This window comes from Molothrus ater, chromosome 6 (genome assembly GCF_012460135.2).
Source record: "Molothrus ater isolate BHLD 08-10-18 breed brown headed cowbird chromosome 6, BPBGC_Mater_1.1, whole genome shotgun sequence".
NCBI classification, from domain to species: Eukaryota; Metazoa; Chordata; class Aves; order Passeriformes; family Icteridae; genus Molothrus; species Molothrus ater.
Window position 1 is genome coordinate 2,332,190 of NC_050483.2, and position 13,325 is coordinate 2,345,514.

A 13,325-nucleotide genomic window follows, 5' to 3' on the forward strand; every position below is an offset into this window, starting at 1 on the left:
AATTAAGAAAGGTTTTGGAATATTCATCCCCAGAGGGTTGAGCAAGGATTTCCTGTGATACTTTAATTCAGACATCTGCCTAACTTATAAATTATATATATATATATATATATTAATATAACTAATCTTTTAATATAGCTAATCTTTTGTTTTGTATACACACTACAAAATTTTTTCTTTCAATTTAATGGTTAGTCTAAGTGAGGCTACTTTCCATTGCAAAAACCATTTTCAGAACACAGAAAGAATCTGCAGTTGAATCCAATGAGCTAGGAAGGGTTGAGTGAGATGAATCATCTTCAGTGGAGGAAATTAAAGATCACTTGAGACATAATTATTAAACAATGCTTTGATGCTTCAAAGGTACATAAAATGCTATTAATTTTGTTAGTTCCCAGAGGTAGTTTTTAAAATACTCTTATATACCCATCCCGTCTTGGCTGTTTCTTGTTTAATGTCTGAATTATGTTAGAAACCTGTCCAGGTGTAAAATTTATCCAACATATTGATATGAAAGTATAGCTTGTGAATAATTTCAGAGTTTCTCCTTCAGTATTTCTTTGTTTAAAACACCCTTGCCCCCTGCTCCCAAGCAAGTGTAGACTAAAATAGAAACCTAGTCACATTAAACAACAGTGACCAATTTCTACTTTTACCTTTTCCCCCTCCCCCATCCTGAATGCTGTCATGCTGCCTTCTGTTACTTGACATTTTTTGGATTTCCCATCATGTCTGTCATGATTAGGAGAGAGTTCTGAGCACATATTGCCTCTGTCCTTGACAGTTATTTTTGCTTTCCTGGGAGACAATAATTGTGCTGCTTATCTATCTTCATTTGCCACGATGGGAAGTACAGAGGGGAAGTGGGATAAGTACTTCTGGAGTGTGCTAAAAGCCTTGAATGCTTCTGGCAACCTGTTGACAAAGTCCTGTCATGAAGATAAGCAGAAAAGGAAGAAAAGCTCTTTACTCTTTAATGGGCTGAGGGGGGATGCAGAAATTAGTTTCTGATACTGCTAGTAAGGGTGTTCTACACCATGTGGTCCTTACAGTGAAAGTAACTCAGATAAAAGCAGGACTAACAGTTTGAGTTTCTTGTATCCTCATCAAAATAAGACGATGACAAAAACTGTCTTTTCCATGCAAAGATTTTGGCAAATGGGTACTCTTCAGTCTTACCATCCTGTAATTAGCTCCTTGTTTATTAAACAAGCATTAAAATGGAGGAGGAATATTCTATAGCATCTTGTCAGATGGGCCCAGGTGCTGGTCAGAGCTGTGGGAAGTTGGGGTGAAGCAGGATTGGCACCCGAGCTCTGCTGCCTTGGGGCAAGTGCCTGAGTGGTCCTGGGTGAAGAATCCTGCCCCTCATATGCAGCTCTGGTTTGCTGGACAGATGCTGCATCAAAAGAGGGCAGAACTGGAGCATTTGTAGGGCACTGCTGAGCCACAGCTGCTTGAAATGCAGAGGATGGGAAAAGCACTGCTCAAGAATTGTGTTCTTACTGTAGGCAGTGAAACAAAGCGGCCTATTATTGTGTATTTTGAGCCCAAGGGTGGTGATATCTTACATTTTAAACCAATTTTAGTAGGAACTTGTTAATAACTGAGCAAAATATTTACATTTGGCCTACTTGATTAAATTACTTCTAAACACAGCGACATCTTTTGCCTAAAAGGAAGTGGTGTTATTTGTAATTACTTTCACGAGTTTTCTTTTTAAGATTTTGTACCTTAAAGAAATACACAAAGGCATATACAACCAGACCTAATGAAGGAGCCAGGAATGGACCATTTCCTGTGATGAAAAATCCTGCTGTCTTGGAACTGTCTATCAAGAATAAAGAGTAGATGCTACTTGAGACCTCAACCTACTTCTTCTGTGCCAAATTCTAGAACAATCCTGCCACCTGTGGTGTGGGTGTATAAATGATACACGAGGGGGGACGTTTTTTCTGTTATTTTTTCATTTTCACCACATAAATGGCACAAAGTATTCATGTCGTACTGTGCTGGTTTTATGGTGTTATATCATGTGATTGTCTTGCTTTTTTTGGCCTATTCAAAGATACAGAGTGCATTAGGTTTTTATTTTTTTTAATAGAATGGGCAAAAATTGATTTTGGTGCCTGATGCCCACTCCAACATGGGATGATGTCCTTAGTTATAGGCTGCATATCTGCTAAAATAACATAGCTGGTCCTGTAATTCTATGACAGGGATCTGTGAATCACTATTTTAGAGCAGTAAGTCCAGCAGCTCAGAATTGGTTTTACTTCCTAAAAGCCTCTCATTACAGTTTTTCTGTCCCTCATCCTCCCTCCTTTGTGGTAACATTTCTTAAATTACAATGGAGCTCGCTGTGGGTCCCCTGTACTGTAAATAGGACAAATTGTACAGGATCACTGCAGCTGCAGGGGCTGTTTTAGGGTCTGTCTTCCCTTGCACATCCAGGTGACTCCTCCTCTGAAGCTGTGAGGTTTCCATTTGGCATCTGTGGGAACAGACACTCCCAGAGGAGATCAATTTGTGCTGTAAAGCTTAGTTCTGTATTGTGTAGCCCCCTTCTTTTACGTCTTTATTTTCATTTTTTAAAACTTTTTGTGAACTGGAATGTGACATAAAGATATACAGAACATAAAGATCGTTTTAGAGCGAAACACATACAAGAACTGGATCTTGGAGTTTAAATACTTGTTGCTTCTAAGATGGACTGGCTACAGATGGCATTCATATCTGCCTCTGTTTCTCTCTCTCTACTTCAGCTCATTGTGAATAATTCTGAAACTTTAAAGCCTCTTCCTGGGGACTGGGGAAAACAAAGCCAAGATGTGTGGGAGGGGAGTGGGATTTGTGTGTGTATGTGTCATGATTTTTCGTGGTCTGTGGAGGTCTCCACAGATGCTCATCATGCTGTTTCGAAAGCCAAGCAGCACAGCCTTAAAACATGACATTTGTAGAATAATTTGGTAAATGCTGATGATTTGGAAACCTCATGTGTTGCATTTATCCCAACCTTCCTTTTCAGGGAATGTACTGACAAGCTGTGGTAGGAGGACCCTGCAGTATTAGTTACAGTGATCTTGTTTGGGAAATAGTGGAAGAAATTTAGGTTTCCTTTATTGTAAATAATTATGGAGTCAGAAAAAGAAGAGCTTTGCTCATATTTCTCTCATGTCTAAGTCATGTCCTCTGCTTTAGCTTTTTGTTCTCTGATACTGGCATGCTTTTAATGTTTTTTGATGTCTTGTGAATGGCAGCTTTCAGATGGGATATACTGCCCACCTTGCTTCGTGCCATGCTAATCGCTTCAAAATGTGATCATTAAAAATAAAAGTAAACATTATTGCTGGTGTTACTGCTAACAGCAAGAAATGCAGAAGAGAAGGGACATGAGGCATTTCTATTTAAATAAAAGCTTATTTTCAGAAACAAAGGCTTATGGAGAAAAGGGAGCTCTTAGTACCCCAATCACGTTTCCTGTTACGGATGAACCCACAGCAATGGATGCTATCAAAGTTGTCATATTTTATTCATGAGTTGTGGTATGCTTGGGTGAAATAAGAAAAGCAATGGTCCAAATCATAATTATGGTGTAAAAAGATAAAACAGTTATTATTGTGACTTTTTAAAAGAAATTATCAAATCTCTCAAATCATGTAAAACTCCTGGAGAATGACTAAGTATGTTAGTTATTTATGGATCTTTGTTGTGGGTGTTGTGAAACATTTCACCAATAGCATTTATATTTATTTTGGGAGAAAATATAAATGTGTGCCTATGTACGTTCCAAGAAACAAAGACATCTAGAATATTGAATATAAACATAAAGAGGCTGACAGCAGAAATTATACTTCAGTAGAGAAGGGCTCTCACAAATGTATTATGCCTCATGTTATTATCATGCAGTTAATAAATAAAACAGACACCCAGGATTTAATTTGCTTTAGCAATAACATGGAAGTGATTTTTTTCCTCGGGGTAAGAAAACAAAAGGGAGAATTAGTTCATGAAACATGTGCTGTTTAATGCTTGTATAAATCATTTATAGAGTATAAAAAAACCCTGAAATCATAACTTTTTAGCAATACATGACCTATGCTTTAAAAGTAATTAAAAAACTATTTAGACTGTCAAGTCTTTGAGAGTTTGTGAACCAAGAGAGCACTTCAGCATATGCTTGCTTCCAACTCCAAGGATAATTTCATTGCCTTTAGTTGGATTATTCATGTGATAAAATGACTGGAAATTAAAACCTGTGTGTGGGTGTACCCAGGTCTGTTAGCTGCATTAGGATAGTAACCTCTCTCCACAGTGAAGAAACCAAGTCAGATTTCTGCTTAGCTGAAACTTCCCTTTTAATGAACTATTTCAAGCAGTATTTTGATTTACACATTTAAGAGTGCAGGTTTTCACTAGGGAGGCAAATTTTAATTTCTGTATGGCTTTGCTGAAGTTAGACTGGGATTTTCAACAAAGTCAGAGTAACTTAGCATTCTCCTTGTTTCCTGCTCCTGTGGAATCTGGATCTTAAAATTTTGTTGAAATGGGTTATTTGTTGATTGTATCTGTTAAATTCATAGAAAACTTAGGAATCATAAAGCACTTCAGAAGTACTTGTGGGTTTTTTTTCTAAACATTGTTGCCATTATTGGACCAGTATTTGTTATTACCTGGAAGAAAGAATAGTGCTCAATGAGAAATCAGAATTATTACCTACTGCTCAAAAATGTAAGTGGATCTGTCTCTCTCTTCTGTTAACTTTATATTTTATTTCTGGATTACAAACACACATGGAGTTATAATGGGAGAAAATAAGACCAAACCTACAATTAGTAGTTTTTTGCAAAACTTATCTCCTGTTTCTGATTTTTAGTTCTAGGGGCTCCTCACCTTCTGGTGCCACCGTAAGTTTCCTTTAAACAAATGTAGATTGTATTTTGTCAAGTTTTGATATATATTATAATTTTTTAAAAGTAATCTGTAATATTTTTGTGTGACTTCAAGCATATTTAAAAATGCTTTGTAGAAGGGGAGGAAAAAACTGTTTATCTTGCTTTTTCATGAAGCCATATTTTCGAGTGGCTCATTATTTGTGTGTGACATTAGTATTTAATATATTCTTGAAATAGGTCCTTGGAATGGCCAGTATTCCTCCAGCAAAATGGATAGCACCCTGGGAATGGTTCTTGGCAATTCCTGAATTTTCCCAGTGTTGCTACTGGCTCTGTTCACAGTGTTGCTGGTGTAAGTCCACGTTCTTTCTGTTAAAATGTTATTTTACAAATTGGCAAAGAGCAATCTTTACAGGAACAGTAACACGATAACCTTATCTAATGTAGGTAAGCAGTGGGAAAGTTGATACAATCAGCGACTCCTGAACTAATTAACTGACAACACATGTAATTTGATTAACTCACATGATTTAAGAGCAGATTATGTGCTTTTAGTGATAGTGAACTTCTGGAGCATTTCAACAAAGCGTTTAATTTAAGGGATCAACCATTTGTAAACAGTCTTGATTTCAGCATGAATCCCTTGAGGAAGGAACGGAGCCTACTTGAGAAGATGAGCTCAGCAGCTGCTTAAAATACTTGAAATAAGGTTCAAGGGGCTGCCTTGAGCAACAGGTGAAGTGTAGCCTGAGCACAGTGGTGGCTGTTGGTGACAGCAGGAGAGCTGCTCCAAGGCCCTTGGCTGCCTGCAGGTGTCTGGTGTTGGTCCATGGCAGCCACTTGGGTTGGTGACAGTGCCAGTCCTCAGCTGGCCTTCGAGTGGAACCAGGCTGCTGCTTCTCCTTGTGCTGCTGGAGAGCTTCCCTTGCTTTCCTTCCAGTGCTTCCCTTGCTCTTTCTGCCTCTGTGGGTGGAAAAGCCAAGGAGGAAGCCCTGGAGGGAGGAGGCCCACGGGAATTTTCTCGCTACAGGCTCTGCTGCTGTGCTTGCCCAGCCACGTCAGGCACCTGTGGCTGGCTGCTGTCACTGACATATTTTATGGAAATCCTTCTGCTAGGACTTTTCTCCTGAGGAGCTGAGAGGCCTCAGAAAAGAAATGTAAACAATGATTATCTGCTGGCTGTGGAATGTGGTCTGGAGATGGTTTACCAACAGGTGCATCTTTGATTGGTGCCATGGGAATTGTTTTTAATTAATGGCCAATCACAGCCAGCTGTGTCAGGACTCTGGTCAGTCACAGGTTTTGTATAATCATTCTTTGCTAGCTTTCTCATGTCTCCTTTCTCTTTCTTTAGTATAGTTTCAGTATATCATTTTCTTTTAATACAATATATATCATAAAATAATAAATCAGCCTTCTGAAACATGGAGTGAAGATTCTCATCTCTTCTGCACCGGTGCAGTTTGAAACGCTGATAAAGCAAACAAAGGACTTAAGACTCTCTGACATCTACTTAATTAGCATGAGTGTGGTCACTCTAGCTGGTGCTCAAGTCAAGGCAATTTTCAAGAAGTGAAGAGTGTGATACTAAGCCACTAAATCAGCTAAATTAGTGGTTGAGGAGAAACTATGATTTGATAAGTATTCTCTGTTTGATTTCAGTGACTCAAAATTCTCCTGCTCCTGGCAACTGGAGTTTTAGGGCTGGGTTTGCAGTGGCTTCCTGAAAGGATTTTTATTTATAGGTGCATATATAATTTTAAATGCTAGGTGAATTTTGTTAGGGGAGACCTATTTGTAAACTAGTTTACAAACATGTTTATCAAAATGACAGCAATAAATGAGCACGTATAGCCAGGGGTAGTTTGGCATGATGCAAAAGCAGAGTTTACATGGAATAACACTATTTTTCCACCTTCTCTAGTGGAACTGCTTTTGCTGTATAGTCATGGGAACTTACCTTTGTGACATTAGCAGTTCACCCTGGTAATTGCTCCATCCTCTAATTTAATGAAAACCCATTAAACCGAAACAATAATTAAAATGAGACATCATCTCTGTAGGAGGCTTGCATATTAAAATCACCAAGCATTTCACTGCAGACGGATCTTATTCTTGAGAAACACTGTTTGAAGCAACATGTAAAAAGTGATTTACAATGAATAATCATTATTTAGGAAGCTGTGCTGTTGAACATGATTTCCTACTGTTTATTACTGACTCTGAGTGGAGCTAGCAAGGCAAAAACATTTACAGTGTCTTTTCATGCTGGCGAGAATGCTCAGAAGCAGAGACGTGCTTATGAGAATACATCATGCCCTCTTTGGTGCTCCCTGGTAGCAGAGATTTTCAGAGAAGGGGGAGGTGTTTTGACCCCTCTCTTTTAGGTTGCTGGCAGGTGAAGTCTTCTATTTTCTTAGCATATCAAGAGAAATTTATGTGAATTTATCCCCATAGCTCAAACCAAAAAATTGGTGGTATCTGCAGACATCTACATTTTGCCCTTGGTAGGTAGGCAGGGTCAAGTACCTGAAGCATTTCTCTGCTTGGCAGTGAAATGATTCTTTTTGGAGATGATCCCCATAATTAGTGTTATCATCCTTCTGGGGATTTTTGTATCTGTTTGTGACTTGTGTGGACTGAGGAGTGCTTTTAGAAGAGTGGAAGTGAGTGGGAATGGGCATTTATCACTAGTGTTTTGCACTGTTGGTGTTCGTGGGTTTTTTTGTGGTTTTTTGTGTTTTTTACCAGTTCTTCAAAAGATGTTTTGTGAGACCAGTGTGCAGGAAGGGGGTTGGTGCATTGGATCCCACTTGACTCAGAGGCTTTGGTGAAGCACCTGCTTCAGTGAACAAGAATGTTTTTGTGATGCTGTTGTGTGTTTTCATCCTCAGCAAGTGTTAGGGACTGCCTACACTGAGTGTTGCTAGTTTTGGATCATCCTTCTAATCTTGGTCTCATTTTTGTAAAGCTGGTGACTTAAGAAAAAGTGGGGCACCAGGATGATTTTCTGTTTGTTTTGTTTTTTTAAATACAGTTTTCATTTTATTTGATTTTGCCCATAGCAAGGTAAAAGCAAAAAAACCTGTAACATTCAATTCTTTAATTGCTATAGCTTAAATCTGGATTTTCTGCCGTTGCAGGATTAATTTCTACTTGCTTGTCCAGAGTGACTGTTCAATGGTTCTAATGAAAGCATGTTGAAGCAAATAGCTTTAAAAATGATTGAAGTTCCCAATAAAGCAATGTGTTCTGCAGTATGTTCTCTGCCAAGGGAAGTAAAAGGTATTCAAGCAGGCTAGTGAATGATAAAATGTACCTATTGCTTTAGAAAATGAGTTGATTCAGAAGTGAATTTTAGTATTTTTCCGCTAATGGAAGCATCTATTAAAGAAAAATTATTCTCCAGATGGATTGGTATGTGGCTTTTAACAACTGGTGCACATTTCTCATCACTTAAAATTCCATCCCAAATGGTCATGTATTTCCCTTTGTGCTGTGGATTGTTGCCACTGTCAAAGGAGACTTGGCAAGACCTTTGCTTTCTTTCCTAGCATTGTCCTGCTCCTTCTCTAACTCATTTTTTCTCCTTCTGTGTGGTGGTGATTTTATTACACTTAATTAATGGAGCTGATGCCAACTCCTGAATTTCTCCTAACTGGGGTTTCTGATGTGTTCAGGGTTACAAATGGCAGAAGCCTGAGGTTTAATTTTGAGTTGCTAGAGCAGGTGATGCAAAGAGTGTTGAATCCACACACGAAGATGTGACTTGAGGGTCTAAATCAGGCGGGGTGAGGACTGATACTGATCCTGACTTATTGTGAAAAATGCCAATCACTTGTTTTTAAAATTTTAAAAGTTTAATAGTAATAAAATGGTTATAAAAATAGTAATGCAATTAATAATAATTTGGACAATTTGGATTAGGACAATATGAGACAATAAAAACAAAGAATTATGGATGTCCGGGTACCTTTTTCTGGGCAGAACGAGCCCAAAAAAGGACCCACGTTAACAGAGGATTAACCCTTAAAAACAATAACATGTTGCATATTCATACACCTCATCCATGATGCATAAATTCCATTCAAACACAGGATTCTGTCTGGGCAGTGTCAGCTTCTTCCTCTGAATCCTGACAGCGCCTTCGAGGCAGGAAGAAGTTCATTTCTCCTGATAATGGAGCAATAAATTCTCTTTCTCTGAAAGATTCAGGTGTCCTGTGGCTGCTATCTCAGTGCGAGTCCTTTCTGTAAAAAAAAGTATCCTACATAGCACAGTTTCTATTTTAACATTTTTTATAACCTAAAACTATATTTAACACAGCACTTAAGATAATTAATACAGCATCACTTTCTAACACAACGCATATAATATTCATTTTAATATTTGCAAAAAGCCAATCATAAAATACATGCATTTTTCACATTATTGTACCTAATTCCATTTGGCATTTAGGGTTAGTGTGCCCTGAAATGTGTGAATGGTTTGTATGAATGAGGTAAAGTCTGGCCCAACATCACTGCCCCCAGAGCAGCATCGCCATTCCTTTGGTTTTATGGGGAAGTGAAAACCCCCCTAAATTTGAGACTTCTTTTGAAGGTGCTGCTGGTGAGTGTTGGGAGTACTTCCAGTGTGGGTGAGATCTCTCTGTGTGGCTCAGGGTGCTGTGGGTGCTGAGCCCCTGTGGCAGGGCAGCCCTGGCTGCTGCTTCCTCCTGGAGCTCTTTTTGGCTTGGCAGGGCTGTGGGGGCTGAATGGGCTCTCAGGGGACAGGGCATCCAGGACAAGGCAAGGTGGCATGTTGTCATTATATTACAAGAGTTCTATTGTCATTACATTGCAAGGGTTCCATATGGTCAGAGTTTCATAGGCAGCTCCTCTAGGCACTGACCCTTCCTTGTCCTCGCAGTAGCCAACTGGCTCCAGTTCCCCTCAACCAACTCTTTAGGGGATAAGATTACATTCTATACTTATTTACTTATGTTCTATCCCCCTACAATTCCCCCTTTCTCTTTTAATTAGCGAGTTGCAGCATTTCTAGAAGGACACATTCAAATAAATTAACATAATGACACATTCATCTATTTCATTTAGAGCTGAGAGTTATGCAAATGTTCAGACAACATATTATGGTACAAATATATATATATTCCTGAGTGTTGGTTCAGTGTTGCAGCTTTTCTCAGTTTACCAAGTACCTATCTTCAAAATCTTTTATACTCATATTTAACAAACACTAATAGCTGCAATTGATATATTTTACCAAGAGTTTAGTATTTAAGTCCTTTTCCCAAAATCCACAGGGTCATATAGTTGAGCTCTTTTTCACAAATCTACGGGGTCATATAGTTGAGTCCTTTTTCCCCAAATCACTGCTAGGTCACATAGTTTAGTATTAAAGCCCTTTTTCTCCCAAGTCACATCAGGGTCACCATTGGTTGTCATCATAGTGCAAGATTTCTATTGTCATTACACTGCAAGGGTTCCATATAGCCAGAGTTTTGTACCTCCTCTAGGCACTGACTCTTCCTTGCCCTCACAGCAGCCAACTGGCTCCAGTTCCCCCTTGGCCAACCAATCCACTCTTTTATAACACTCTTCTGATTGGCTACAGCTGTGGCCTGCTAACATCAGGCCTGCTCCTAATACTCAATAATTAGCTCAGCTGCAACTTTTTAGGAGGAGGTAAATTACATTTTAAACTCCCTTTATTTACTTATGTTCTATCGCCCTACAGTAGCATCCCTGGTGGTGGGGGAGATGGTGCTAGGGAGGGAAGGTGTCAGTACCTAAATGGTTACTGTTGTCTGTTCTGGCAAACTGGACCTTTGGTTGGTGTTTGGCTCTTCTTCTTTGGACCCACAGCTTAAGAATTAAAATCAAGCTGCGCATATGCTCTCTCTGATATAGGTGCGTCTTGTGCTTTTGTTCTGCTGAAGGTAGAAAGTTGCCTTTACTTGATGCTCTGAGATGATTTCTGCCTCTTGGACTTGCAAATATGCTTGCTTTCTTTCCTTGATTAATTTTAGAAACACCCTGGTATGTTTTAAAAAACCCTCCAGACAGTCACTATTTCAAATTAAGAAAATATAATCACATAGAAGGGCATATGAAAGTCGTATCTCTGTTTATTTATTTTGCTGAGATTGCATTATCATTCAAGCATGAAGCGATGTTTCACTGAAGATTGCTGTATAAACCTATATTGTTCTATATTATGTAGGAAATATGACATTTCATTACAAGCAGACAGTTATTTTTATAGAGAGCATAAAAAGTATTTTACCTTTCAGGTGCCTGTGGTGAGGGGGTGTATGCATTCTCAATTTTTTTTTCTTTTTTTTTTTTTTCTATTTGAAGTGGGAAAATCTACCTGAAAATAGAAGGCTCTTATTCTAAATGGGTTGTACTCCCAGCTCATTTGTACGGTGTTTTCTTCAGAAACCAAGCAGAACACAAACCCAGTGTTCCTGGGGATGCTGTGTGTGAGGGCAGGTGGCTGTGCCATGGCACAGGAGCTGGGCTGTGGCAGTGCTGGCCTCAAAACCTCCCCTTCCCAGCCCTGGGGCTCCAGCTGCAAGCCCAGGCTGTGCTCAGCTCCAGAATCCCAGGCTCTGTGCCCTCTGGATCCCCCCAGCCTTGCTGCCCTTCCCCGCTCATGGGTGCAATTGCATTTAGCATCTCACCATGGAGCTAGTGGGAGAGTCCCCTTGGAGGCACTGAGATCAGGCTGGGAAAGCAGCACTTCTATGGACATTTTTGCATCAGCAAGTACATTTTTCACCTGGCTTGCAGTAGGGATGTCCCAGGATGCTGGTAATGGCTGGACTTGTTTCTCAAATACATACATACATATATAAACATATATATATATATGTGTGTATATATATGTATATATACACAGTATACTTAGATGTGTGTCAATTTTCTAAAAGCCTGGTTGTGTAACTCCCTTTGCACCAATTACACTGGCACAGAGTTGCAAGCACTTAGTAAATACTATTTGTTACCCAGTGGTTTTGGCCCAACATTCTGGAGTTTCAGAACTCTGGATCTTACTGATTTTAATCAGCAGAGAATGAATATCTGTGTTTCATGTGGTTTTGGTGTACTCTTATCTATGAAGAGGTGGTAGAGAAGAGCAAAATATTTCAAAGTGTGTTTCTAACTGAAATAGTCAGTGCACTGATGAACCATGGATGATTCTGAGCAAGGAGCCCTATATTTTTGTATAAAGTTTGATGGATGGGTGGTGGGATGTGGGCCTTCCTATAATGGGAAGCTGTTGTACTTTGCAAGGCTTGACTGAAGTTTAAACATATATGTTCCACTGACAGCACTGCCTGCGAAAGGCAGATTCTTTCATGTGAAAGAATTTTTGAAAGCTTTGTTAAGTCATATTTTATTTCTGGTAACACCTTCAAGAAAAAAAAAGTAAGATATGAAGGTTTTTAACCTTCAAAAAATGATAATAATCTTAATCTGTCAGGTCTTGGACATTTTACCTCTGAGTCTTACTTGTGCCTTGGAACAGGCTACCAGTGTGTTGCCTGTTTCTGTAGATAGCAAACTGGATATTGGTGAATTTATGGGTCTGTGGGAGACATAGTTTTGTATCTCTTGTGTCAGCTTTTTAAAAAGAAACTGCATGATATTTATGACCAGTAATAACACCTGCTAGGTAAAGATAATGATGCAGATAGAAAAAGCTAATAGATAAAGACAAAATCTGGTCTTCTGTGCTGGATTGTTTTTTTTTTTCTATTCCACTATAGGATGGCAGTGGAGATGGTTTCTGCTCCTGGAAGCTTTATCCTCTGCTCTGGTAAAAGTGGATAAATAGTTTGTTGCTGTAAAGTGGGCACTATATATTTTTTATCAGGGGAATTTGAGCCCCTGGAAAAGATTTTTAAATGATGCCTGGTGATTTTGGATGTCTTAAAACTGGTACTTTTCACCAGTAAGCCTTTCAGAGTCCAAGTCTGGGTGTGCAAGCTCCTTTGGAGGGCTTTAGGCTGCACAGGACAAATGGAGACACCCAATTACCAAACATGCTTGAATGCTTTTTCCCTGGAGTTTGGTTTCAGTCCATGGCATCCCCTCAGTAGTGGTGTGTTTGAGGCTTTTGGTTGTTTTCCAAGCCAGTCTCTCTCCTTTCTGTCTGCAAAGCCTCATTCAATGACACAATGGAGCCTTTTTAAAGTGTTGAGGATTTTTTTTTTCCTCCTTCTACAGTGAAATTCTGAATTGTAATTTTCATCACTCCTTTGTGTGTTACATCATGCATGCTGGGCTGGATTCTCAGCATTCACTGGAGTTTCTCTGGTTTTCTACTAGCTGAGACTTTGTGCCAGCATTTTTGGCTTCCCAGTAAAACCTTTGGAAAGCAAGCACACAGGGTTTCTAATTGGTTATGACATCCAGGAAC

At 39.2% G+C, this 13,325-nt stretch overlaps 1 protein-coding gene across 2 annotated transcripts in view; it reads left to right on the plus strand.

The window, feature by feature from the left end:
• Nucleotides 1–13,325, plus strand: part of NELL1 (neural EGFL like 1) — a 313,642-nt gene that overhangs the window by 15,519 nt on the left and 284,798 nt on the right. The gene's annotated exons all lie outside the window — the stretch shown is intronic.